Genomic DNA, 14,546 nt, shown 5'->3' with positions numbered 1-14,546 from the left:
CAGATGCATTCCAATAGAAAGCGTGAGAACAAACAAAAACATGAGAAGACAGCCCCAGAAGTTTCTCTACAGAAACGTCAATCTTTAAAATTTGAATAGTAGAGACGATCAGGGAATGGCCTTTGAAATGAAGAAAACTAAGAAAAGTTACCAAGAATGAGAGAACAGCAAGTGTGTCCATATTCAGGAACATTGAGTCTCTTGGTAATTTTAGAAATAACACTAAATGGGATTTGTGGGAGAGAAAGAAACATTATATGTTTAGGAGTTAACTAAAGTATTAGAAAACTACAAGCAAATGGGGTGCGTGGGTGGCTCAGTCAGTGAAGCATCCAGCTATGGTTCAAGTCATGATTTCGCAGCTCATGAGTTCAAGCCCGGCATCAGGCCCTGTGCTGGCAGCTCAGAGCCTGGAGCCTGCTTTGGATTCTGCGTCTCCCTCTCTTCTCTCTCTGCCCCTCCCCCGGTCACACTCTGTGTGTCTTTCTCTCTCTCTTTCCTTCTCTCTCTCAAAAATAAATAAACATTAAAGACAATTAAAAAAAAATACAAGCAAATAACTTCTTAAATAAATTTGCCTACGAACATGCAGCAGAACAATAGAGCAATAGCTGTTGGGAAATGAATTATCTATGTTATGGTTGTTTTGTGTATTATGTACTTTGTAATGTGTCCATATGTATGATTCATAAAGTACTAAAAATACCAACATATTTTTATCTACTCTCTGGTCTCTTTCTGTTCATGTTATTCAGGGAGTTACCTTCTCTTCTTCCTGCATGACAACTTTTGCCGGACCCAAGGCTTTACTGTTTGCTCTTAAGGAATATGCTGTCTTAAAGATACTTTTCAGAAACAAGCACAGCAATACGGATTCAGAAAATAGGATGTCTGGTTTCATGTTGTAAGAAAACTCCACTTCCCACACACTTACAAGCAGAGAGAATGGGGCAGGACAGTTCTTACTTAAATAGGAAATTTACAAAGCTACTTTTGTTTCTTTGTTGTGTTGGAATCTAACAGTTCCTTAAATATTACCCTTTCTTCTCAAGCTTTTGCAATCTTCTGTCTTACCTTGACTCTCTGCCTGACTTCTCTCTACCGCAGTTGTCTTGACTTGGGTAGAAGAAACATCTCTATTCCGAGTGATGGTTCATGACTCTTTCTTCAGCACTAGCTATTCAAACTCTGAGATAATGCTCTGCTCCCACACCCACCACTCTCCCATCACAGTTATTATTGCACTTAGGTACCGTTTCCGACTCTCTTTATCTTATCCATAGTCTATTTTATACAGATGCAAGTACGATTCCCGTTCTCTGTGTCTCTCATCTAAAGGGAAATCCTTTAAAATTTTCTAGGTGTTCTTTGTGAAACCTCTTTCAGTAGGTTTGAGCTCAGACTATAGCACATTCCTCCCTCTTCCCCAAAAAGTAGATGAGGACTCAGATAGAGCAACTGCTCCCTCTCTTCTTTTCTTTCTGACTCCATTGTTGTATTATCTGAGTTGTCAACACATTGTGAAAGAAATTCTTTATTGTTCCAAATTCTTCTTACAAAGAAGAAGTTTCATCCCACAGTCATTTTGGAATCTTGTAAGATGTTGGCACTTTACCCCAATGTTTATAGCAGCACTTTCAACAACAGCCAAATTGTGGAAAGAGCCTAAATGTCCATCAACTGATGAATGGATAAAGAAATTGTGGTTTATATATACAATGGAATACTACGTGGCAATGAGAAAGAAGGAAATATGACCTTTTGTAGCAACGTGGATGGAACTGGAGAGTGTTCTGCTAAGTGAAATAAGTCATACAGAGAAAGATACCATTTGCTTTCACTCTTATGTGGATGCTCATAACCTTAACAGAAGACCATGGGGGAGGGGAAGGGAAGAAGAAAAAAAAAAAAAAAAAAAAAACAAGTTAGAGAGGGAGGGAGCCAAAGCATAAGAGACTCTTAAAAACTGAGAATAAAGTTGATGAGGGGTGGGAGGGAGGTGAAAGGGGGTGATGGACATTGAGGAGGGCACCTGTTGGGATGAGCACTTGGTGTTGTGTGGAAACCAATTTGACAATAAATTTGTTTTTTTTTAAGTTTCTTTTTTTTTTTTTAACTTTTACTTATTATTGAGAGACAGAGAGACACAGAGCGTGAGCAGGGGAGGGGTAGAGAGAAGGGGAGACATAGAATCTGAAGTAAGCTACAGGCTCTGAGCTGTCAGCACAGAGCCCCACGTGGGACTTGAACTCACAAACTGCGAGATCATGACCTGAGCCGAAGTCAGTCGCTTAACCCATTGAGCCACCCAGGCACCGCGACAATAAATTTCATAAAAAATAAAAAAAAAAAAAGAAGATGTTGGCACTTTATTTGATGGAGGCCAGGTGAATCCCATTCCAAAAATGTCCATTTGTTTCCAGGATGAAAGTTTTTAAAGCACTAGATGAATCATTTATTTGAGAAAAATTGTTATAGCTACGATCTTGTGGTTTGGATATTAAAATTATATATGCAGAATAATTTATGATCTAAATAGTAATGAAGGAATAAAAATATGCCAAAATAAATATGGAATTTGGTGCCTCTGAGATAACAAGTTCTAGATCGATATCTTAGAATTATTTCCAGAACATAATCAAGTTAATGTATTATGAGTGCTTCTCCATTTGAAGCCAGTTCTAGAGTTAGATCAGAAACAAGAAGTCATTGGTACTATACTGTCAGTAGATTGAAGAAAGGATATTTCAGCTCTTAACACCCAGGACTACATAAAGTAAATACTAAAGAATAAACATCCCAAGAAGACCCACCATATATATTAGCTTTCTTACAAGAAGAAAATAATCAAGGCAAGCAGGAAGCGGGCCATCACCACAGTTCTCCCTTTAAGATTTCACATGACTGTGTCTAACTGGTAGCATGTGTGTAGATCTAATACCTAGAAACCTAGTTACAAGGGATTCTGGGAAGCATAGTTTGCCCAGATGAGATTAAAGAAATCACAGAATACATTTAGGGAATTATTTGAGGAGCAAACATGTGTTTTGTTTTGTCTTGTTTTGTATTGCTTTGTTTGTGTTATGGGCTGAGTTGTATCCCCTTAAAATTCATGTTGATGTCCTGTCCCCCAGATGGTCTTTAAAGTGGTGATTAAATTAAATGAGGCCTTTAAGGTGGGACCCTAATCGCATATGACTGATGTCCTGATAAGAGGAGACATCAGGGACACACCAAAGAAAGAGGCAGCATGAGGGCAGCCATCAGCAAGACAGAGAAACCTCAGAGGAAACTAACCCTGTTGACATCTTGAACTTTCAGCTTCCAGAACTGTTAAAAAAATAACTGTGTGTAGCTTAAGCCCCAAGTCTATGGTATTTTGCTATAGCAACCCTAACAAACAAACAAATACAGTATGTTCATTTGTTTCGGTTGGGTGTTTCACTTCATGAGACATTCATCAAAGTTTTAAATATAGCTGAAATGAGCAGGCTTGGTATTTGAAATAAATACCTTATCAGACAAGATATTATATCATTCCTGTGTACCAACAATAAATGTGCATCTACACAGAATGGGGATCTCTGAACCTTCAGGTTGAGGTAACTGTACCAAAAAATTAGCTGTACTTGACAAATCCTTGCACAAGTAATTCTCCATGGCTATGTCCAACACATATTCGGGGGGGGGGGGGGTTAGATGTTAAAACTGCTTCAGTTTCAGTGATTTAATCATAATGCAGGATTTCACAATCATTTTTGAGTTTTGTCAAATGTGCAAGTATGAAAAGTAGACATAATAACACATAATAGAGTCAGTTGCAATATATTTAGGTATTTATGCAATTATGTAGCTAAACTTGACTTTCAGTCTTATTATGGATAGTTCTATATTAAAAAATAGTAGCCTAAACCATTAGGTATTGCAATATGGGCAGAATCATTTATAGTAATGGAATATTCCTTGTGAGTAATTTTCTTATCTGATTGTCATTTGCTTGGATGTGCTAAATTTCACTTTCTTTTATCGGGTTATAGTGAGAGTGGTTAATTATTTATAATTTTCCCCTGAAAAATTGTGATTAAGTCATTTTATCTAACTCCATTCCTAAAGAGGCCAATGTACAATTAATTGTGTTCAGTGATGGATAAATCCATTTTGTTTTCCTCTGAGCCCTATCAACTCAGTGGCTGAAATTAAAAAGTACCAGAACAGCACTTAGAGAATGTGAAACATAGATTTAAATATTCCCTTCATAGGAAAATGTGAGTCCAAAGATGATTGTTGTGCCATAAATCAAATAATATGTTTTATGATCGTGAGTCTTGATTGTATGTGGTTTGTATGTGTTTCCCAAATTCAAAAAGATTATTATTGAGTTTCTTAAAAAAAAACAAGTCCTGGGAAAGTTTTTCTAATAGTAAGGTTAATAGGTTTGAGCATCAAATGTCAATCTAGATAGGAAAGACATGGCCTACCGTCAGAACAAGGTAGGCACTCACCATATAAAAATGAGTGCATAAGTAGCCAAATGATCTAACCCAAGTATAAGATGAAGAATTTCATGCAAGAAGACAAAGAATAACTGATTTGTGGAAGAGCCGTTATTGGTATTCAATTTCACAGCAAAGATTTATTCAAAGGACACTCAGACTCTCAGATAAGTTATTCATTCAACAATCAAGTTATACACTAAGAACCCAATACTTTGAAACTATGCTATAAGGCACACACACAGAAAGTGAGGTACTAGGATACCTAAATCAGAAGAGCATCAGGATAGTATCTGACCTTTAAGATTGACTTAATAAGTATATAAAAATGTCCTCACCTACATTAAAAATTGGTTTCAAATTTTGAAGCTATAAATAAGCACACATTTAATGGGGTAGAAATGTTTCCATTACTTGTGGACTAGTTCTAGGGGTAGAATGATGGATAGTTTATTTTAATTAACCCTAAAAAAGGTTATGATGAAAAAAAGTTCATAGCATTTTATTTCCTTCTACTTGATGGACACACTATGTCTCCATTCTCTGGATAACTCATTTGATTCCAGAAAATACTCAATAGGCTTCCATCTAGATTTTGATTCTATTATTGACTCAAGGCACAAGAAAACTTTTTCTCCAGAGCACATAATACATGGACTTAAAAAAAATATATGTCTTTTTTATTTTATTTTATTTTTTAGGGGGGGTGGGCAGAGTGTGAGTGGGAGAGGGGCAGAGAGCAAGCGAGATATAGAATCTGAAGCAGGCTCCAGGCTCTGAGCTCTCAGCACAGAGCCCCACACAAGGCTTAACCTTACAAATCATGAGATCATGACCTGAGCTGAAGTCATATGCTTAACTGACTGAGCCACCCAGGAGCTCCTTTCTCACCTTCTTAAAACATACTAGTTAAAATAAAATTATTGGTATATGGTGGTTGCTGGAAACAGATTATGCACATCATTTCACATAATCATCATATAGACTACAATATACATATTTTTATCATAATTTTAATGATGAGACTATAAAAGTTTTAATAATATTTTGAACAACTTATCCAAATCACAGGACTCTGTAGAAAAGAATGCAACAACTGTAAGAAGTCAACTGTAGATCTGGAATTCCTCCTAGCCACTATTCCTCTTCTCTTTGATGGAAGTCAATAAATGGAAGTTGAACGTTCAATAATTGTTTTATAAATATTAACAGAATGAAAATATTTATCTACCCACTCAACTTGAGTAGTCACTCAGTAACTCTTACTGCTTCCTAATATATTTTGTCTATTTACTCATATTTATTTTATTTATGTTTATTTCGAATTACCTTCACTAGAGTGAAATTTCCATGATATTAAAGACCATTTATATTGACTAGCTCGGTAATTAAAATGGTACCTATCACATTGTAGATATTTAGTAACTATCTATAAAAGGAATTAATGAATAGATAGGGGGGTTCCTTAATTATGTGTTGCTGAATAGATATGAATTGGAGAGCCAGGTGTTATTAGAATTGTATTATTATTGAAATTCATTAATTTATAAGACCATATTTTATTAGACAATTGTTATTATTAATCTTTAAGATAATAATTAAATTATAATAATTTATTGAATGCCAATTCTACATAAGCTTTAATGTATATCTGGTTAAAGATGAATATTACATCTCATTGGGAGCGTGGGACCTGGATGGCTCAGGTGGCTAAGCATCTGACTCTTGATTTTGGCTCAGGTCATCATCTCACAGTTGGTGAGTTTGAGGCCCACATTGACTCTTCACTGAGCATGGAACCTGGTTAACACTCTTTCTCTCTCCTTCAACCCCTCTCCCCTGCTCACTTGCCCTCTCCCTCTCTCTAACATAAAAAGAAATTAAAAAAAAAAACAAATTTCAAACAATATAATTGACTAGTACAGAGTACAGAACCCATAAGGAGGATACATATCCATGATTTATATTCAATCCATCTGGCTACCTTCCTACGTTTTTACTTGCCAAACTAATCCATATGAAACCTTTATTTTCTTTATATATGTTAGATCTACTAGTCAGGTTCTTGGTCATGCATTCCATTGTCTAGCTCCATTGCTTAACTATATTCTGACTAAAGTACTGTATTTGAGTGTAGAGAACTGTTTTATATGTTCATTTGTATAAAACATAAGAACATAGGTAGGAATTCATGTAGGGACTTTATAATGATTTTTGTAATTATACAAGTAGTATTTTGTTTTCCAGAATGTGAACCTAGCCATGAATAGAAATCTTTTTAATGAGTATTTGGGTAAGATTTATTGATACCAGGATTAAAATACACAGTGAGGAGTTTAGTCATAAGGAAATTAGAAGACCAGGTGGCGGTGTAGTTTAGACAAGAGAACAGAATTCAAAGAACACGTATTTGGTGCTGGATTGGACTGCCTATTTATTTAATGATAAAACTGGCTTGAAAATCTGCATTGGAACTAGATGTATAGGCAGTTTTTGATAAACCCACACTGGAAGTGTCAGAGAGATTTGGGAAAAGGTGCCATTCAAAAGCTCACAAAAATTATTTCTACATACATATATAACAATTTTGGACACAATAATAAAAAGTCCTTTACATTTTTCAAAAACGAAAATTTTTGTTATTATTCATTGATAATCTTGCCTCCAAACGGAAATCATTTCAACCTATCATAATTAGTCTTACCTTGTCCACACAATTGAAAGGACTATGCTAACTCTACTGAGTGGTAATTACCTGCCTGGTACTTACAGTGATGAACATTTTCTACGTATATAACTGTTGAATCACTATATTGTATACCTGAAACTAATATAATATTGCATGTCAATTATACTTTGATAAAAAAAAAGGAAAGTTACTTTTCCCCAAGAGGCAATGGTATTAAGATATGCCAATTCAACCCTTATTATTTTAAATAAAAAATAAACTTATCTGTCACTATTTTAGTAATACAGTTTCATGATAAAAGTTTAAACAGTATAGAAACAGAAAACAGAAAAATCCTTTCTCTCCTCCCCTCCCACTCAAAAAAAAAAAAAAAAAACCATTATTATAAAGTATTAATGCACCCAAGGTTGTTTTATATGAAACAACATTTTTAACTTGCTGGAATTAGATATTGTCTATCTGTGTTTGCTTGAAAGTAACAAATGATACTGACCAGCATTTATAGGTAATATAAAACTATACTTTGTCCCAGGATTTCATGAACATACTCATATTAGAAAACTAAGACCAGTTTCTATATGACTCAATTTACTTTAGGAAGATAAATGAGACATTTAATTTTTTATATCACCGTGATATTTTGCATTGAATTTTTATTTAATTAGCCACATATAGGAAAATTAGTTCCCAAATAATTCAATATATTGTTCCTTTTCTTGTTTGAATCTTAGTGGAAAGTTGTGTTTATTGATCATGATCATCTTGAGTTCAACTTATCTAAATCACATCAAAGAGGTATTAACTGGTTTAATCTTCTTGTCAGAGTTACAAACAAGATTGTATATATCAACTGCAAATTGGCTAACATGTTTGTGGAAAATTTTGAGGCTTCAGCTATGTTTTTCTAAACTGTGTAAGTTGGTAGTATGCCCCAAGTGGAATGGAAGAAATGATGTAGCAAACCAAAAAATAGAGAAGGGAAGAATACTACTGAGCTTCTTTAGTAGCTTGTTGTGTAGTAACTCACGGATAACATTCAAAAGAAAACAGAGAGATATATGCCTCATAATTCTAAGTGTCACCACATAGCCATTGGAACCTGTGGAAAAATGTTATTCTCTCCTATTGGCTCTGTAGTCAATTAACATATGTAGAAATTTACAAAATCTCTCTCTTCCTTAGTGATCTTATTAGTAAAATGTAGATAATAATATTACTCATAGGATTGCAATGAAGATTAAATTAGTGGGGCACCTGGAGGCTCAATCAGTTAGGTGTCCAACTTCAGTTCAGGTCATGATCTTATGCTTTCTGAGTTTGAGCCCCTTGTTGGGCTCTGTGCTGCAGGCTCTGGGGCTTGCTTTAGATTCTGTGTCTCCCTCTTTCTCTGCCCCTCTCCTGCTCACACTCTGTGTCTCTCTTGTAAGAGAGACATTTTTATTATGTAAAAATAAATACAAATATTAAAAATATTTTAACTTATATGTGTTAATGTGCATAAGCTCTTAGAAAAGTACCTGGTGCATAGTATGTATTATACAGATTTTAGTAATTATTAACTGTGTTCTACAAAGGTAGGTATTTATGCATCATGTTAAAGGTGCTGTTGTGCTAAGGATAAAAAAAAAACAGTTAAGAGAACTGTATTTCATTAAAATGTGATGTGTAATACTGATGGCCAATAGTGTGCCATTAAAATCTATGAATTTTGTGTAAATGTCTTACAATAGTGTCTTGGATAGTGATATACATAAAAAAGCATATTATTCCTTGGGAAAGTAGCTTGCACTGATTATAGAATAAAAAGAAAAAATGTTAGTTTTCATGACTGTAGAAGTTACCCTTTATTTGCTAATAATCACTGACTGCATAAATGTACTTCATTTAATTACTACTCTTGATAAAATTTAGAGTGATGTTTAACTTAATATTTTGACTACTCATTGATGAATATCCTTGTGATAATTCTTCTCTATCTTTATGCCTACTTCATTTCAGGGAGACATTTTCCATAGTATATAGCAATATCCAGAGTCCAACAAAAAGTAATCTCCCACACCAGAAATTGATTACATCACTGGGGAGAAAAGGCTGGTTAAAAGAGTGTTACAATGTAAATTATTGGATATGAAAGATATAAGGATGATCACAGTAAGTGATTTGGGGGTTTAGAGGCTCCGTAGATGCCTACTGCATGAGATTTCAAAGAGAAGCTAGAATTTGTGCTCAGCTGAGTGGGGCATCCATGATGCAAGTCCTTCAGATCTGAGGGTTGTATAGCACCCCACTCATACCAGCTGTTTCCATCATCTGTCTACGAATAACAAGCAGACCTAAGACTTTGTAACTTAACACAACAAAATTCATTTATTTTGTCATGATCCTTCAACCTTGTCAGAGATTTTGGACAATTTATCTTCACTCGGTGTGATGTTGGTTAGGGTAGAATGTGCAGCAAAATTCAGCTGAATTTTGACTTAGGGTAGTAGGAAAAACCAAAACCTTTCTTACATGGTGTTTAGTGCTCCAAAAGGGTGAAAGCAGAACCTGCCAGACTTTTCAGAGCTAGCCTTATGATGACACAGCATCACTTTGATAACATTCTGTTGACTAAAGCAAGTTATAGGGCAATATAAAATCAAGAAGAGAGACAATACATTCTTCTCTTTTAAGTTTATTTATTTATTTTGAGAGAGAGAGAGAGACAGAAAGCATGAGCAGGGGAGGGTCAGAGAGAGAGGAAGATAGAATCCAAGCACACTCCTGCTCAACACTGTCAGCAGAGAGCCCAATGCGGTGTTCCAACTCACAAACCATGAGATCATGATCTGAGCCCAAATCAAGAGTTGGAAGCTTAACCAACTGAGCTATCCAGGCACTCTGAGAGAGAATATTTTCTATTCTCAATGGGAAGTGTAGTAGGTGTACACAGAACTTCAGAGATTGAGGATAGTCATCTTTTCAATCTGGAAGCTACTACATTAGTCCAAGAGTAATGTTTTGTTTTTTTTTTTTATTTCCATAGAGTTACCCATCACTTTGGTATATTTTCCTTATTACACTCATCTAGTAGTACAAAGTCTCAGTATTTTCTGCTAAGATATTGATGGATATAACAATCAATACCTAGAAGTAGCCCCAGGAAACAAGCCTTCACAATGGGATTCTGGGATTGGATTGCTCATATATTTCAGGGATGCACCAGAGTTTCCTTGTCTGGGAACACAGAGTATCTGTGTCATGCAATTAAAATTACAAGACTTGTTTTTAGAGGCCATGGACCAGTAATTTGTAAATGCTTAACAATTTCTATCAGTCAGGCTTGAAGTAGTGTGTATAAAAATGGATTCCTGGATATTGAGTCAAGAAGGATAAAACATAATGCTGTATTGGGTTGAATTTATTGACATTGTTTCACAAACCTAAAATTCAATATTTTATGTACTAGCTTTGGTGTGGCATATGTACTAAATGAAGTCTAGACTCTTAAATGGCTTAGAGTCAATGAGGTGGAAATCCCAGAATTTCCTAGGCATGCTGTAGGAAAAGAATTCAAAGCATGAAGAGAAGAAAATATTATGTGTAATCTGTTAAGGCTCTCTCTTTCCATACCAACAAAAAGGAGTCAGAGGCTACTACCTAGAAAATATTAAGAAATGCTTTGGCCAGAGAGCAATAGCATCCTTGAAATGTTCAGTGGTGGCTGTCTTCTGTGGGCCAGGGGTCACTGTGAGAAGGCTTTATAGAAATTGATCTCACTAGGACTAAGGAGATAATAAAGTAATAAAAACAGGTGATATGTATTAACCTTCAGAAACAAGGTAAAAGGAATTACCACAATAAGTCATAAACAAGTAATGGTGGTCAGTGTTTGTGCCTACAAGTATATATGATGTTGGCTAATTAATCACAATATCACTAGTCCATGAATAGATCATCAGCTAATAATATGTTGGAGTATATTAGTATATGTACTAATTATTAGTATATGTACTATAGTATATGTACTATATTAGTACTAATATACTGGAGTATACAGCAAAAGTATATTTACATCAAGTGGATGAAAATTTAACTCATTGTAGTGAGGATTCATAGTCTCGTACTAAGTTCCTAGGTATAAATCAATTCACAGAATTGGAGTACCTTGACCAAGGACCCTTGACCTGGGTCCTTTTAAGGAAAAACATGGCAACATGGCCTCAGATACACATTGTGAATTGCCTCCGAGTTTTCCCAGGCATAATCTGTTGATATTTTCAAGGATAATCATACAATCCTTCATCCTTTGTAGGTTACCACAGACTTCATGTGTCCCTCTCCAAAAGCTCTCTTTTGTTGTTTTGTTTTCTGTTTTTGTTTTTGTTTTTTTTTTCTTTTCCCACCTAGATCTGGTAATATCTCTCCTCTTCCACAAGCACTGGTGTACTGAACTATATAAACTGTGGATTTTCTTAAATCCTGCCCACGTTAAAACAAAAATTCGCTTTACTAAAGTCTTCTCAAATTACTTACTCTGAGTTTAACATTTAGTTCCTTGAAGAAACCTGAATAAATCAATTTATTATCAAAATAAACTTTATCGTCACTAATGAGGGCTAGGCACACATATAAGAAGGCACTGTGACTGAACACGAATGTGACAGTAAATTTGGTTCTTATGCTTGTTATAATTATTATTCTATATAGACATCTTTCGTGTCTTTGGCAATTGACTATATCCTTTGACCTAAGTACTGCTTCAAAGACTTGCCATATAACCAGTATTTCTTTCAATAGCTAATACTTTATCTTCTTCACATTTTTCTTTCAAATTTTGGAACACGTAACACAGAAATTTATTTTTTTTCAATATGCAAAATTGGTTTCTTGCATGAAGACTGTTCATTATAATGCTTTCTGGGTATTTTGCTAATTTGGTTTCTAACAGAATACAACAAAAAATGTTCCTTACCATATCTCTGCTTTCTCTACAGCACTTTTCCCCTAAGGCCAAGTTGGAGGCTTGATTGAAAGAACAATCTGTGTTTTCATTTTGCATAAGGGCTTCCCCTAGAACCTTAATTTGTTCTGACTCATAACTATTTGGGGTAAAAATAGCAACACGTCAAAATATATTGAAAGGAATCTGCCATTTACATGAATATAGTTGTCATATACTTTCATAACTATTAGTTTGGAGAGCTGTATTCTATTTTCTGTGTATATGTTCTATAAGCCAAATATTTTAGCAGTTAAAACCACTCCTGATAAACCGGGTATATCTTTCCAAAATTTCAAATATGTTATCAAATGTCTTACAAGTTTTAAATATAAAAATAAGACACTAGTCTTTCAGTGCTGAGTTATTCAATTTTTAACAGTGCTCTTGGTGCTAGTAGGTATTAGGGTATAAAAATGGTTAGAGCGGGGCACCTGGGTGACTCAGTCGGTTGAGCGTCTGATTTTGACTCAGGTCATGATCTAGTGGTTTAGAGCCCCCGCATCAGGGTCTGTGCTGACAGCTCAGAGCCTGGAGCCTACTTCAGATTCTGTGTCTCCTTCTGTCTGATGCTCCCCCCAACCCTTGTGCTCTCTCTCTCTCTCTCAAGAATAAATATTAAAAAAAAAAAAAAAAAAAGATGGTTAGAGCATATTCTCTCTCCTTGTGAATTAACAAGATAGGGACGCAAGTTTTTGTCTTTCACTAAACTGTAATTTTCCATTCATGCAACATGTATAAATACATATATCCTGACAGAAAAATTATAGAAATTGAAGTTAAACATAATTTTTGAATCCTGGTCAGAATATCTACCTGTGCTTTCTTTGGCATATTTCTTAACTGTTCTGAGTTTCAAATTGCTCATCTGTATGATGAAGATAATAAAATTCATTTCTTAGTTTGCTCTAAGGTTTCAAGAAGAGAGGCAACGAGGATAAAGCATCTAGAACCATGCCAGACATAAAAGGAGCAAAGAATAAATGTTTCCTTCTCAAAGTCAACTGAATAAAATTTAAATACATTATATGCTAACCTGAGAGCATCTTGTAATTGTTTCAATATTTTTTTCCTGATGGTTAAGAGAGATTAAATATTTTTACTTTTTTGATCTTTTCATTGATTTATAGGAATTTCTTATAAATTTTGGGCACTTGATATCTTTTTTTAAGAGTTTTTTAAAGAGCAGCTTTATGTTCACAGCAAAATTAAAAAGGAAGGTACAGAGATTTCCTATATATTTCCCCTCTCTATACACGCATAGCTTCCTCCATTATCAAATACATTCCCACCAGAATGGTACATTTCTTAAAAATTGATGAGCCTACAGAGGAGCCTGGGTGGCTCAGCCAGTTAAGTGTCCGACTTTGGCTCAGGTCATGATCTCACCATTTATGAGTTTGAGGCTCGTGTTGGGCTCTGTACTGATGGCTCAGAGCCTGGAGCCTGCTTCACATTCTGTGTCTCCCTCTCTCTCTGCCCCTCCCCCTGCTTATGCTCTGTCTCTCCCTGTCTCTGAAAAATAAATAAAAATTTAAAAAAAAATTGATGCCCTACACTGATACATCATAATCACCTCAAATCCATATTCTATATTATGGTTCATTCTTCATCAGGTACATTCCATAATTTTGGGCAAATGTATGAAAACAAAATTCATTATTATGGTATCATACTGAGCATGATTGTTCTCCACCTATTTATCCCAAGGAACAATGAGTGAGTTCCTGTTACTCTACATCTTCATCTGCATTTAATATTGTCAGTGTTCTGGATTTTGGGAATTCTAGTAGGTGGGTAGTGGTACCTTGATTTTTGATTTGTTTTTTTATATTGCTTAAATTCTTAAATTTATATCTTCAGAGGTGACAAAAGTACTCATAAGAGAGTGTTGACTTTTCAGGAATGTATATATTTTTTCTGTTACAAATTGTTAGTTGAACTGGGTTTCGTTTTCCTCATATATGAAATGCAGACTTCAGATCAGACGATTTCCAGAATTCTAAATCAAGTGAAGAGAAAATACTACTTTTTAAAATATTAGTGAAATTTTATTTTTAAATGTTTATTTATTTATTCTGAGAGAGGGAGAATGAGAGAGAGAGAGAGAGGGCTCACGCAAGTTGGGTAGGGGTACAGAGAGAAGGGGAGAGAGAATCCCAATCAAGCTCTGTGCTAACAGTGTAGAGCTGGAGCAGGGCTCGATCTCACAGACCAGGAGATCATGACCTGAGCCAGTCAAGAATCGCATGTTTAACTGAGCCACTCAGGCGGCCCTAGAAAAATGCTAATTTTTCTATAGTCTTTTCAATTGCAACAGAAATCGCCACTTCCTTTGCCAGAATTATGCCTAAGTACATTTGCTTTTACACAGTACATTGTG

This window comes from Panthera tigris, chromosome B1 (assembly GCF_018350195.1).
Source record: "Panthera tigris isolate Pti1 chromosome B1, P.tigris_Pti1_mat1.1, whole genome shotgun sequence".
NCBI classification, from domain to species: Eukaryota; Metazoa; Chordata; class Mammalia; order Carnivora; family Felidae; genus Panthera; species Panthera tigris.
The sequence above is the reverse complement of the archived record's forward strand: the minus strand, read 5'-3'. Positions refer to the sequence as shown.